This window comes from Lutzomyia longipalpis, chromosome 1 (genome assembly GCF_024334085.1).
Source record: "Lutzomyia longipalpis isolate SR_M1_2022 chromosome 1, ASM2433408v1".
NCBI classification, from domain to species: Eukaryota; Metazoa; Arthropoda; class Insecta; order Diptera; family Psychodidae; genus Lutzomyia; species Lutzomyia longipalpis.
In genome coordinates, this window is record NC_074707.1 from 35760339 (window position 1) to 35773723 (window position 13385).

Consider the following 13385-nt stretch of genomic DNA (forward strand, 5'->3'; position numbering starts at 1 on the left):
GTAAAAATTCAAAAAAATTGGCCGCCATTCGCCATTTTGTTCATTTCAATGCATGAAGCATATGTTTCAATGCTTCGTCATGAGCTTGTCGATGACAGTTTGACATTTCATTTATTTTTTTTTTTTGAGAGAAAATAAAAAAAAAATGCGTATTTTTTAGTTTAATTATCGTGGTAAATGTGTTTTACGTGTTGATCGAGAGTGATTTTTATATTTGAATACCGGAAGGATGAATTCCCTCGCAGCTTGTGACCGTCTCAGCGGTCTTGGGAAAGGTGGTGCCAAGAAACATCGTAAGGTTTTGTGTGACAACATCCAGGGAATCACAAAACCAGCAATCCATCGTCTTGTCCGTCGTGGTAGTGTGAAACGCAAAGGATTCCAGCGCAGAGGATCTCTTAATTCGTGAAAAAGTCATCTTCAAGACGATCCACGACCAATGTTTTTGGATTGCTTTGTGTGGTAACGAGAGATGTGCTCGCTGAGACGGTCACAAACTGTGCGGGAATTCATCCTTCAGGTATTCAGATATAAAAATCACTCTTGAACAACACATAAAACACATTTACCACGATAATTAAACTAAAAAATACGCATTTTTTTTATTTTCTCTCAAAAAAAAAATAAATGAAATGTCAAACTGTCATCGACAAGCTCATGACGAAGCATTGAAACATATGCTTCATGCATTGAAATGAACAAAATGGCGAATGGCGGCCAATTTTTTTGAATTTTTACAAAACTTTATTGTCTTTTTTCTCTGTGACCCCAGTGGAAAAAGGTGAATATTTTTCGCGATTCTTTATCCTTTTTTGATTCCCTACAAGACTGGGTAGGTTAAAATTGTTTTCTGCGTTTCCTTCAATTAGGTACTTCTCCCATATCAAGCGCATAGGGTCCTTTGAATATATACAGCGCGAAAAATATTGATAGGGCTTTTTAAAGTTATTGGTAATAAAATCTTTTTAACCCTCTGTACGCCAAGTGGGGTGGTTTACCGGTCCCAGAGTGATGTTTTCTGTTACTGCTCAATAATTCGAGAATTGGGAAATATTCTATGCTAAGTTCTATATCGGACCTTTTGCCAACTTTCGATTCGAACTTCTAATACGATAAAGAGAGAACTTTTTGGGCATAAGTTTCAACAGAGAAAATTGTTCAGAAATTCTACATTGATTCAACCACAAAAAATTCATTTAAAGTATTTTCATATTTTTGCTGTGAAATGGGATGAAATAATGAAAAAACTTTCAAATATTAAACAAGAATTCAATAAAACTTTATTTGACTACATTTTGAATATTCCACGATAAAACGTACAGAGGGTTAACAAAAATGGCGGATAATGCGGCGTCCTTACTGACGCTTGATGAATTTTCCCGGAAATCACTTCTGAGAGTACAGAAATTGCTCTTCTGATTAAAAGAAAATTAAAATTAATAGTAAGAATGCTAGATATTGCTCACCATGTCAATTTTTTGAAAAAAGAAAAACATAAGAAACTGTATAGATTAATATGACCAACCCTAGGCTTTTCAATAGTACAAATTTTTAAAACTACCTCCTATTCCTGTCTCCACGTGGGTACTCTATAGATCGGATCCTATCAGTATTTTTCGCGCTGTAATTCTTCATGAAAAAAAGGATATTTGATAGTCAATTTAAAAATGTGAAATTGTAAAAAAAAAAAACAAAATGGAGTACTACTTTTGAGGGCACCAAGGATATGACGGATATTAATCCAAGTAATTGTTTTTACTATAGAATAAAAATTGTAATAAATTTTGTTAGATAATAGAATCATCACTTTGGTACTAACACTTCTAATGTACTCTTTAAGGAGTCTTTAAGGAGAACGAAACTGCTCAAAAACCGCCATTTTGATTTTTTATTCCTCCAAAAAATTGGCATTTTTACCACCCTTGGAACGCGCGAGCAGTTTCGAACCCCCACCCCCACAGTTTTAATGGTATATTTGTAGGTTTCACATGGCGGAAGGAAACCCTAAGAAAATGTGAATTGTGTGCAGTAGTGAGCAAAACATTTTTACAAAATTTGGCACAAAAAAATCGCTGTACACGTAATAAAGTATTAAAACTCATAATTCAATGTGGAAAAAAAATGTATTTGATGATCAATTTTTGTAATACTTTTTGGAGTCACCATTTCTATACAAGAAAATGAGAAAATTTACCTCTTATGATACTTTTGCATTTTTCTATACCTTAGATTGTAGGGAAAAAGTGCGTATAAAAATGTATTTTGAACAAAAATTGTCCGTATTCACGTGACAAATATAAATATATTTTTTAGTACGATATTTGCGTTTTTGAGTAGAAAAAAATCAAATATTTTAAAAGCTAGGCTATAGGAATTTCCGTTTCATTTTTTTAAAGAGACAAACAATGGGAAATTAACACGTAGCTGAGAATTACATAAACTATTGCAACCAAAAGCATATAAATAAAATTACTATAATAGTGACAAAATAATATTACTAAATAGAACCAAAAATATTCTCTCAGATAACACAATACATATCAAAGAAATATTTATATATAGCATTCAACTATAGTGAAAAAAAGGCGTAATTTGGTGTAAATTTATCAAAGTTAAGAGTGATGAAAAAAATGTTGAAAATAATATTATAAAATAAAAGAATAATTATAAAGTTAGATTATAAAGAAAATGCTATATATATACTTACAAGGTAAGAAGAAATTATCGAATTATATTAAAATGAAAAATAAGAATTATAAATGTATTACAGAAGCCTCAAATTTGTGCTTTAGATGGTGATCTTAAGAAGGAAACCATATTGAAAAAAACTATATTCTCACGAAACGCATTAACTAGAAGTTCTGCAGAAGCACAGACAATCTAAAGTAAAACAAGAGAAAATAATGAAAAGTTATTGAACACAGTTAAGAACTAATTTTACATTAAAAAAAAACTAAAGCATTTCTAATTTAGCGAAAATGCCCACAAATAGAGATGGTCTTCGCGAGTTCAATTCAATTTTGGTTCCATTGACTTGAGTCGCGAATTACCTCGCACTTGCACTCTATTTCGTAGCCATTTTCCAAAAAGAAAGCCCATTGCAAAATTTGCAATGGCGGAAAGCGTCGCAAAATAAACAAAAAAAAACTCACTTTGTGTGAATTGCATTAGAAGGGTTCTTTTTAGATGAAAATGCATAAATTATTACCTTGTCCATGTTGTGCAACAAAAAACATATCAGAGTTTAATAAAAATATGACAGTTAAATAAAGTCAAAAAGTGCTGCATAATTTTTTTGTTCTTTCTTCCGCCATTTTGCCAATATGGCTGTCTGAATGTTTCATCAAAAGCCGACAATATATATAGTTCGATTGGCTTGAATTTGAAGAAAATTGAGGTAAAATAGCTTCAAATGAAAGGTCTACAAGCTTCAAAGAACATAAAAAAAACTTCGAAAAAAGACCACAAGATGCGCAAGATCAGTGTTGGCAAAGCCATGCATAAAACTCATTCGGGAAAAAGCCGAAGGTACAGCGCCACGGGTGGCGAGTTTTGGAAGTGCTTCCAGAAAAATTCCAGTGAAAACGTAAACAAAGTGTCCGCGAGTGAAAACAGCAAATTGGCGATGAAAATCATGTTTTCCATTGATTTTCCTCGCTAATTATGCTGGAAAAGTGCCGCAAAATGTGTTAAATCGCGTGTGGGTGTATTTTGTGCAAAAAATTTTCCGCAAAAAAGGAAAATTTGCACAAAAACGGCGGTGAAAAAAAAACAGGTAAGCAAATTCAACATTTTAGAGACAATTTTCATGAAAATTGTCTGTTTTTCTTATCTAAAATGTATTTTATACTTTCAGGAACCAATTTACAAACATCCTGCGCAGCAAAATTCGCGAAATTGCACAAAATTCCGCGTGAAAAGCTACCTTCGAGGCGTTTCTGGCGACTTGGGAAGATTGCTTTTCCGGCTTCTCCGTATTTAAGGTAAGTTACGCATATTTCATGGGCAATTTTGTGAAAAATCACCTGGGGCTGAATTCTCTAAGGCGGGAAACTGTCCTGAAAAACTCCCGGACGCGTTATCGCTTTAAAAACAACGCGAAAACTGTTCCGGGAGTTTATCATTGGGCGCATTCTCGCCTGTTTGTCTTCCTCCCGTTGAAAGCTCTCGAGAGTTTTTCTTTTTTAGAGAATTCAACCCCTGAAATTGTGTCTGAGATACAGTAGAGCCTCGAGAAACGAATTTTCTCATTAAAGTTTTTAGTAATTTTCCCACCTAATGGGATTTGCATTGAAAAATTCATTTTGAGGCTCTCAAGGGGAGTGAAAGATTTAACTAATTTTTCTTGTCTCATTTCTAGGTACATCGAGAAATGATGTCTCGCGTACTCTACAGAAGAGGGAAAGATGAGACACAGAAGGACGAGATGAATGAGCGGATCTTGCCACTACGGTTTCCCCAGCATCGCGTCAACATAGTCCCCGAGATCAGGATCGGACAGATGAGGATGATCCGGTGGATGTGGAGAAGAGCAAGAAGGTGGACACAAATGATGCAATCGGTATGTAAATTATTTTATTTTATAGTAATTTACGTAGATTCAGTGGACCTTCTTTTGGGGAGCCACCTGAAATTGAGTGAAAGACACAGAAGAGCCTCAAGATGACGCGTTAATTGCCTAATTTTTTTTTTGAATCTTCTCATTTAATGGGATTTGGATTGAAAAGTTCATCTTGAGGCTTTTCAGGGTAGTTAGAGATTAAATTAATTAGTTTTTTGTTTCATTTATAGGTACGTCGGGAAATGCCTCACGTGCCCCGCAGGTGAAAAGATGGTGCACAGAGAGACGCGGAATCAACGAATCTTGCTGGTACGGATTGCCCAGCATCACGTCAAAAATGTCCCCGGATCGGACAGATGAGGAAGATCTCGCCTGTCCGCCCAAAATTCTCTTCACTAAATGTTTGAATGAGACAATCGGTAAGTAATTTATTTTAATTCAATATACCTAATTTATATAAATACGTCCTTTTGGGAAGCCACCTGGAATTGCGTACAGGTACAGAAGGGTCTCAAAATGACAAATTAATTTACACGGTTTTAAATTATTCTCACAAATAATGAGAATTGCATCAAATTGTTAATTTTAAGACTTTTTCGAGGAGTAAGACTTACTTAGAATGAGAATTTTTATTTATTAAATATTCAAAGGAGGATATTCTCCTTATCAGGACTAAAGAAAGTCAATCATAACGCGTCCAGTTATAAGAGTTGGTGTCCCACAACGTATAGAAGTTTGTTTATGCGTTGTAATACTATTTGTGAGCAGAATTAGTAGGCAAATTTAATTTTTTTTTTGTAAAATTCGGCAATTTGATGGATAAAAATGGTCATATCTTTGGTTCTATAAGGCCTACAGAAATTTCTTGACTAGTTATGGAAAGGTATTGAAATAAGCTATAATCTGACATATGTTTCGATACATTTCAAGGTGACCTCTAGAACACAAAATGGCGGATTTTTGTTTCACCAAAACAGTTTTTGGCATTTTTTGTCTCGAAGGAATGGTTCTAGAGGTTTCTGATGTTCTAGAAAGTTGTAGAGAATTGCAAAACATTTAATTTGATACTAAGATGAGCAAAATCGGACAAGCCGTTCAGGAGATATGGCTCTTAGAACTTTTCAAATTCAAGAATTTTTCAAATGGCTATATCTTCTAAACGGCGACATAGAATTTCTTCATTTTTGGACTGGTACAAGATTATTAGTCCTGCTACAACATATCAAAATTTAAAAGATTTGCCTAATGGGGATTCGGAGATATTGCCCCTTAAAGTTAGGCAATTTTTGTTTTTGATTTTAGCGCCTCTTGCGGATGTTTTTGGAACTTGGAATGTTCTAGACAGTTGTAGGGCTTCGCAATACCTTTCATTTGATACCAAGATGATCAAAATCGGTCAAGCCGTTCTCGAGTTATATAGAAAAAACACTTTTTGCTTTAGGCCGCCATATTTGCTAAACCGCTTGACCGATTTTCAAGTTTGAATTGTTGATGAAAAAGTCTCACTGAGCTCTACAGCATACTAAAATTTCAGACCTCTAGCTATAAGGAAAGTGGTTGGCGATGTTACAAAATGGCGGACGGCGGCCATCTTGGATTTTGAAAATGCGAAAAAATGAAATTTTACACCCACATTTCTATAGAAAACTTCAAACCGGAAGTTTCTATCTCTTGCCGTTCGTAAGTTATAAGGCAAAGTTTAGGCGACCGGCCGGCAGGCCGGCCGGCAGGCCGGCCGGATCAAAAATTTTCCACCACCATTTTCGTAATGTGGGATGTCTAAAACGTGCTCATACCAAGTTTGAGCCCGATCTGAGGTGGTCGGAAAATCCGACGATTACAATACTTGGTGTTGGCCACGAAGTGGAACACCAACTAATTGCTACAATTGTGTAAAAAAATCTATTATTTTTTAAAATAAACGGTAATTTTGGTATTCAGCGTAAAAGTCTACTCTTCAATATATTATAAAAGTCTCCAAAAATAGAAATAAAATAAAATTCGTATTCTGGGTAAAAGTTTTGATCAATTTTTGTCTTTTAAAATGACTTTATGAGGTCATCTAATGAGCATCTTTAGACATTTTTTATGTTGTTTAAATATTTCAAAAACTATTAAATCTGTTAGAAATTGATCTTCTACGTCTTATACTAAAACTTTTAAAGCAAAATCTTTTTTTTATCCACTCAGTTTTTGCTAATTATAAACTGTTCAATTTATTTTTTTAATATTAGGTACCTCCTTATTAGGAGTATTCGTTAAATAATTTGGTAAAATACCCGAAGGGTTGTTTTTAATACTCTGAACTCTAAAAAAAATCTTTTTATAAAAAATCAGTATTCTGAGTAAAGTTTTTTATTTGATAAAAAATTATTTTGACGACTTTTGCGATAAAAATTCATAAGATAAAAATATAAGATTTTTTTCCGCTGATTATTGCCCCAATTCTAGAACTTTTTCTTTTAATTATACGACATTTAAATTTTTAAATTCCTATGGTAGATTATTATAATATTTAATTAACGTATGTATATCTAATTGATTTTGGTTGCATTTGATGATAAACTTTTCATTTCATCCTTTTTTTCTTATTTTATAATTTATCATAATGTTGTATTCACTTTGGATCTGAATTCTTTCATTTTTAGCTAATCAGTTTTTTGTTTTCATATCTTTTTTAGGTACCTACATCATCGATTGGACTCCATGGTTGTAGTTGGCCGTCTATGAATCCAGAAGAGAATCCCCCATGATAGAAGATGCCCTTAGCTCCTGATGCAGCGTGGATAATGTTATTTATTAAGATAAATTTTGTATAATGCAGCCTCATATTTTATTTGTTTTTGTAATCTTAGGTCTATTTTAAACCACTTTCTTTTGTTAGTTTTAATGTAAGTTAGTCATTATAACTAAAAATAAAAACTTAAAAAAGACGAAATATATTTTCTTTTACTCTAAATATAAATTCAAATTCTAAGGTTTTAGGAAGTCTTTGGTTTGGTTTATTTTTTGATCCTTCTTATTAAAGGTAAGTTATTGCTTCAGTTCTGGCAAGCAATTATTAAAATTTACAGAATAAGCATAATTGACGAAAATTAGTTTAACTCCTACCCTATGCATTTTCCTGAGAAGAAATGGGGAATACTTTCATCTCTTTCATATCATTTACTTATTTCCTTCATTAAAAAAAACTTTAATACCTAAAAATTAATGTTCACAAAAAATAAAGACGCGTTTAAAGAATAAAAGCCTTGCTTAAAGCCTTTTATAATACATTTTGAAGACTTGACACCTTTATTAATTTTTTTAACAAAATGAATTAATTTAAAGCCCATAAGGTGTTTCCAAAAATTTAGAACTACTGTTTTTAAATTATTTTTTAATTAAACAAATTATTTTCGAGACCACAGGGCTTCCCAAAAACCTAAAACTACTTTAATTTTTTTTTATAATTAAACAAATTATTTTCGAGACCACAGGGCTTCCCAAAAATCTAGAACTACTTTTACTTTTTTTAAATTTAATAAATTATTTTCGAGCCTACAGGACTTTCTCAAAAATCTAGAATTATTTTTATTTATTATTTTTAATTAAATAATTAAACCAAAACTACTTTTATATATTATTTTTTTAACAAATAATTTTTTTTCAAACCCTCAGGGCCTTCCAAAAAATCTAGAACTAATTTTATTTATTGCTTTTTAATTAAATAAATTATTCTCAAACCCACAGGGCCTTCCCTAAAGCTCTGAATTACTTTTTTTTAATTAATTTTTTAATTAAATAAATTATTTTCAATACCACATGGTCTTTCTAAAGTTCTGAACTATACTTCAATTAAATAATTTTTTAATCATATAAATTGTTTTCAAGCCCAAAAGGGGTTCCCTAAAGTCTTATACAATTTATTTTTTTATTTTTTTAATAAACAAGTAATTTTTAATCTCACAGGGCCTTCCGTAAGGTCCTAAACTATTTTTGTTTATTCTTTTTTTTAATAAATAAATTATTTTCAAGCCAACAGGGCCTTCTCTAAAGCTCTGAACTACTTTTTAAATTAATTTTTTATTTAAATAAATTATTTTCAAGTCTACAGGACCTGCCCTAAAGTCCTGAACTATTTTTATTAAATAAAAGTAGTTCTGGATTTTTAGGAAAACCCTGTGGGCTCAAAAATAATTTATTAATTAAAAAATATTAATAAAAGTGGTTTATATTTTTGGGAAGGCCCTGTGGGCTCAAAAAAACTTTATTATATTAAAAAAAAAATTAAATAAAAGTAGTTCTGGATTTTTAGGAAGATCCTGTGCACTTAAAAATAATTTGTTTTAAAAAAATTAATAAAAATAATTCATATTTTTAGGAAGACCCTGTGGGCTCGAAAATAATTTATTTAATTACAAGAATAATAAATAAAAGTAGTTTTGGATTTTTGGGCAAGCCCTGTGGTCTCAAAACTAATTTATTTAAATAAAAATAATAAATAAAAGTAGTTTTAGATTTTTGGGCAAGCTCTGTAGTCTCAAGACTAATTTATTAATTAAAAAAATAATAAATAAAAGTAGTTTTAGATTTTTTGGAAGGCCCTGTGGCCTCGAAAATATTATTTTATTAAAAACTATTAAATAAAAGTATTTCAGGACTTTTGGAAGGCCCTGTGGTCTAAGAAAAAAATATTTAATTAAAAAAATAATAAATAAAAGTAGTTTTGTATTTTTGGGAAGGCCCTGTGGACTCGAAAATAATTTACTTAATTAAAAACTAATAAATAAAAATCGTTAAAGCCCTGTGGGCTTTAAAATATTTTATTTTGTTAAAAAAATAATTTATAAAGGTATCAAGTCTTCAAAATGTATTAGAAAAGGCTTTAGGTAAGGCCCTAATTCTTAAATGATCTCGTGATTTTTTTGTGAACATTAATTTTTTGGTATTAGGGTCTTTTTTAATGAAAGAAATGAGTAAATGGGATGAAATGAATGAAACTATTCCCCATTTTTTCTCTGGATAATGTATAGGATAAGAGTTTAACTAATTTTCGTCAATTATTTTCTGTAAAAATTGCTTGCCAGAAATAAATCAATAACTTACCTTAAATAAGATAAATAAGAAAAAAGTCAAACGAACCAAGGACTCAGTCAGTACAATCTTCAATAGAGAAAAAGTAAATTTTTTTTGTCTTTTCTTAAATTTTTATTTCCATTAACTAACTTAACATTAACATTAAAATTAACAAGAATGTGTTTCAAAATAGACATAAGACTACAACAAAATATGAGGCTACATTATAAAAAATCTATCTTAATAAATAAATGTCCACATTATCCAGCATGGATGACGAGCTAAGGACACTTTCCATCATGGGAGATTCTATTCTGGATCCTAAGACGACCAATTACAACAACCATGGTGTCGGATTGATGATGTTCCTAAAAAGATATGAAAACAAAAAAGAATGATCAGCTAAAACTGAAAGAATTCAGAATTCAGATATAAAATTAATACAACATTAAGATAAATTACAAAATAAAAAATAATGATGAAATGAAAAATTTTGTATCAAATACAACCAAATACGGTACAAAATCAATTAGTACGTTAATTAAAGATTATAATAATCTACCACAAGAATCTAAAAATTTGAATGTCGTACAATCTAAAGAAAAAGTACTAGAATTAGGGCAAGATTCAGCATAAAAATCTTTTTTTTTTATTATTTTATGAATTTTTATTGTAAAATCAAAATAATTTTTTATCACATAAAAAAGTTTACTCAGAATACTGATTTTTTATAAAAAGCTTTTTTTTTTTAAAATCTTAGGGTATTAAAAACACCCCATCATCGGTTGTTTTTAACAAATTATTTAACGACGATCGCAGCTTCGCGGGGATATTTTGCGCTTTGCGCAAATTTTAAAGAAAAAAATTGTGATGATTTATAAGTAGATTGGGGTAGATTTATAAATTGATTGGGAAATCAATTTCATACAACATTTCAGGCGCCAAATTCAAAAATTCTCAAAAAATGCATGACTTTTATATGGGAGCTACCTGAAGGGGGGCTTTCGGGGGAAAATGAATACGACCATCTGAAACCGCCTGTTATAAGGAGCATCTGTACCAAATTTCATCGTGATCGGTCAAACAGTGTAGATTTGTATAGAAAAGAAGGAACGACGATTACCAACAAACAGACCTTTCTTTATTATATAGATAGATTATTCCTAATAAGGAGGTACCTAATATTAAAAAAATAAATTGAACAGTTTATAATTAGCAAAAACTGAGTGGATAAAAAAAAGATTTTGCTTTAAAAGTTTTAGTATAAGACATAGAAGATCAATTTCTAACAGATTTAATAGTTTTTGAAATATTTAAACAACATAAAAAATGTCTAAAGATGCTCATTAGATGACCTCATAAAGTCATTTTAAAAGACAAAAATTGATCAAAACTTTTACCCAGAATACGAATTTTATTTTATTTCTATTTTTGGAGACTTTTATAATATATTGAAGAGTAGACTTTTACGCTGAATACCAAAATTACCGTTTATTTTAAAAAATAATAGATTTTTTTACACAATTGTAGCAATTTCTTTAGTCCTGATAAGGAGAATATCCTCCTTTGAATATTTAATAAATAAAAATTCTCATTCTAAGTAAGTCTTACTCCTCGAAAAAGTCTTAAAATTAACAATTTGATGCAATTCTCATTATTTGTGAGAATAATTTAAAACCGTGTAAATTAATTTGTCATTTTGAGACCCTTCTGTACCTGTACGCAATTCCAGGTGGCTTCCCAAAAGGACGTATTTATATAAATTAGGTATATTGAATTAAAATAAATTACTTACCGATTGTCTCATTCAAACATTTAGTGAAGAGAATTTTGGGCGGACAGGCGAGATCTTCCTCATCTGTCCGATCCGGGGACATTTTTGACGTGATGCTGGGCAATCCGTACCAGCAAGATTCGTTGATTCCGCGTCTCTCTGTGCACCATCTTTTCACCTGCGGGGCACGTGAGGCATTTCCCGACGTACCTATAAATGAAACAAAAAACTAATTAATTTAATCTCTAACTACCCTGAAAAGCCTCAAGATGAACTTTTCAATCCAAATCCCATTAAATGAGAAGATTCAAAAAAAAAATTAGGCAATTAACGCGTCATCTTGAGGCTCTTCTGTGTCTTTCACTCAATTTCAGGTGGCTCCCCAAAAGAAGGTCCACTGAATCTACGTAAATTACTATAAAATAAAATAATTTACATACCGATTGCATCATTTGTGTCCACCTTCTTGCTCTTCTCCACATCCACCGGATCATCCTCATCTGTCCGATCCTGATCTCGGGGACTATGTTGACGCGATGCTGGGGAAACCGTAGTGGCAAGATCCGCTCATTCATCTCGTCCTTCTGTGTCTCATCTTTCCCTCTTCTGTAGAGTACGCGAGACATCATTTCTCGATGTACCTAGAAATGAGACAAGAAAAATTAGTTAAATCTTTCACTCCCCTTGAGAGCCTCAAAATGAATTTTTCAATGCAAATCCCATTAGGTGGGAAAATTACTAAAAACTTTAATGAGAAAATTCGTTTCTCGAGGCTCTACTGTATCTCAGACACAATTTCAGGGGTTGAATTCTCTAAAAAAGAAAAACTCTCGAGAGCTTTCAACGGGAGGAAGACAAACAGGCGAGAATGCGCCCAATGATAAACTCCCGGAACAGTTTTCGCGTTGTTTTTAAAGCGATAACGCGTCCGGGAGTTTTTCAGGACAGTTTCCCGCCTTAGAGAATTCAGCCCCAGGTGATTTTTCACAAAATTGCCCATGAAATATGCGTAACTTACCTTAAATACGGAGAAGCCGGAAAAGCAATCTTCCCAAGTCGCCAGAAACGCCTCGAAGGTAGCTTTTCACGCGGAATTTTGTGCAATTTCGCGAATTTTGCTGCGCAGGATGTTTGTAAATTGGTTCCTGAAAGTATAAAATACATTTTAGATAAGAAAAACAGACAATTTTCATGAAAATTGTCTCTAAAATGTTGAATTTGCTTACCTGTTTTTTTTTCACCGCCGTTTTTGTGCAAATTTTCCTTTTTTGCGGAAAATTTTTTGCACAAAATACACCCACACGCGATTTAACACATTTTGCGGCACTTTTCCAGCATAATTAGCGAGGAAAATCAATGGAAAACATGATTTTCATCGCCAATTTGCTGTTTTCACTCGCGGACACTTTGTTTACGTTTTCACTGGAATTTTTCTGGAAGCACTTCCAAAACTCGCCACCCGTGGCGCTGTACCTTCGGCTTTTTCCCGAATGAGTTTTATGCATGGCTTTGCCAACACTGCGCAAGATGCACTGGAGGCGAAAATAAAACTGAGTTATGACTTCGTAGATGTTGGTCAATTATTTCCTCTATTATGCCTTATCGGGCTTATCGGCTTTCCTTGGGCCTTTTTTGGAGCCTTGCTTTTCTGAACAGAAATTGAAAGCCTTGAGAGCATTATGATTTTTTTGAATTAAAATCTGTATTTTACGCTATTCTTACTAAAAAAAAAACTCACCTTAAAGCCCTTGAAGCGTCCTTTTTCCTCCATTTTTTTCGAGAGAAAATTGTGATTTTTCGTCTTTTTTTCTGCCATTTATTGATTCTCTCCTCCATACACTTGTCTGCAACAGGGAAAAACTATTATTTATTGATTATCCTTTGCCTTTCCTGGCAAAAAATGCGCTTTTCAGACTTTTCTTCAAGATTTTCTCGTTAGATTTCATGGCAGTTGAATTTTCAATTTTCATTGCCTACATTTTGGCGCAAACG

At 32.1% G+C, this 13385-nt stretch overlaps 2 long non-coding RNA genes across 2 annotated transcripts; one reads left to right on the plus strand and one right to left on the minus strand.

Moving 5' to 3' along the window:
• Positions 1–4829: 4829 nt before the first annotated feature.
• LOC129787015 (uncharacterized) lies at positions 4830–7499 on the plus strand. The gene is made up of 2 exons (XR_008750182.1): positions 4830–4980; positions 7243–7499. It is a non-coding gene; the product is annotated as an uncharacterized LOC129787015 (long non-coding RNA).
• Positions 7500–9803: 2304 nt separating this feature from the next.
• On the minus strand, positions 9804–12909 carry LOC129787016 (uncharacterized). The gene is made up of 5 exons (XR_008750183.1): positions 12620–12909; positions 12412–12538; positions 11834–12034; positions 11415–11603; positions 9804–9987 (listed from the first exon to the last, which is right to left on the minus strand). It is a non-coding gene; the product is annotated as an uncharacterized LOC129787016 (long non-coding RNA).
• Positions 12910–13385: the final 476 nt, after the last annotated feature.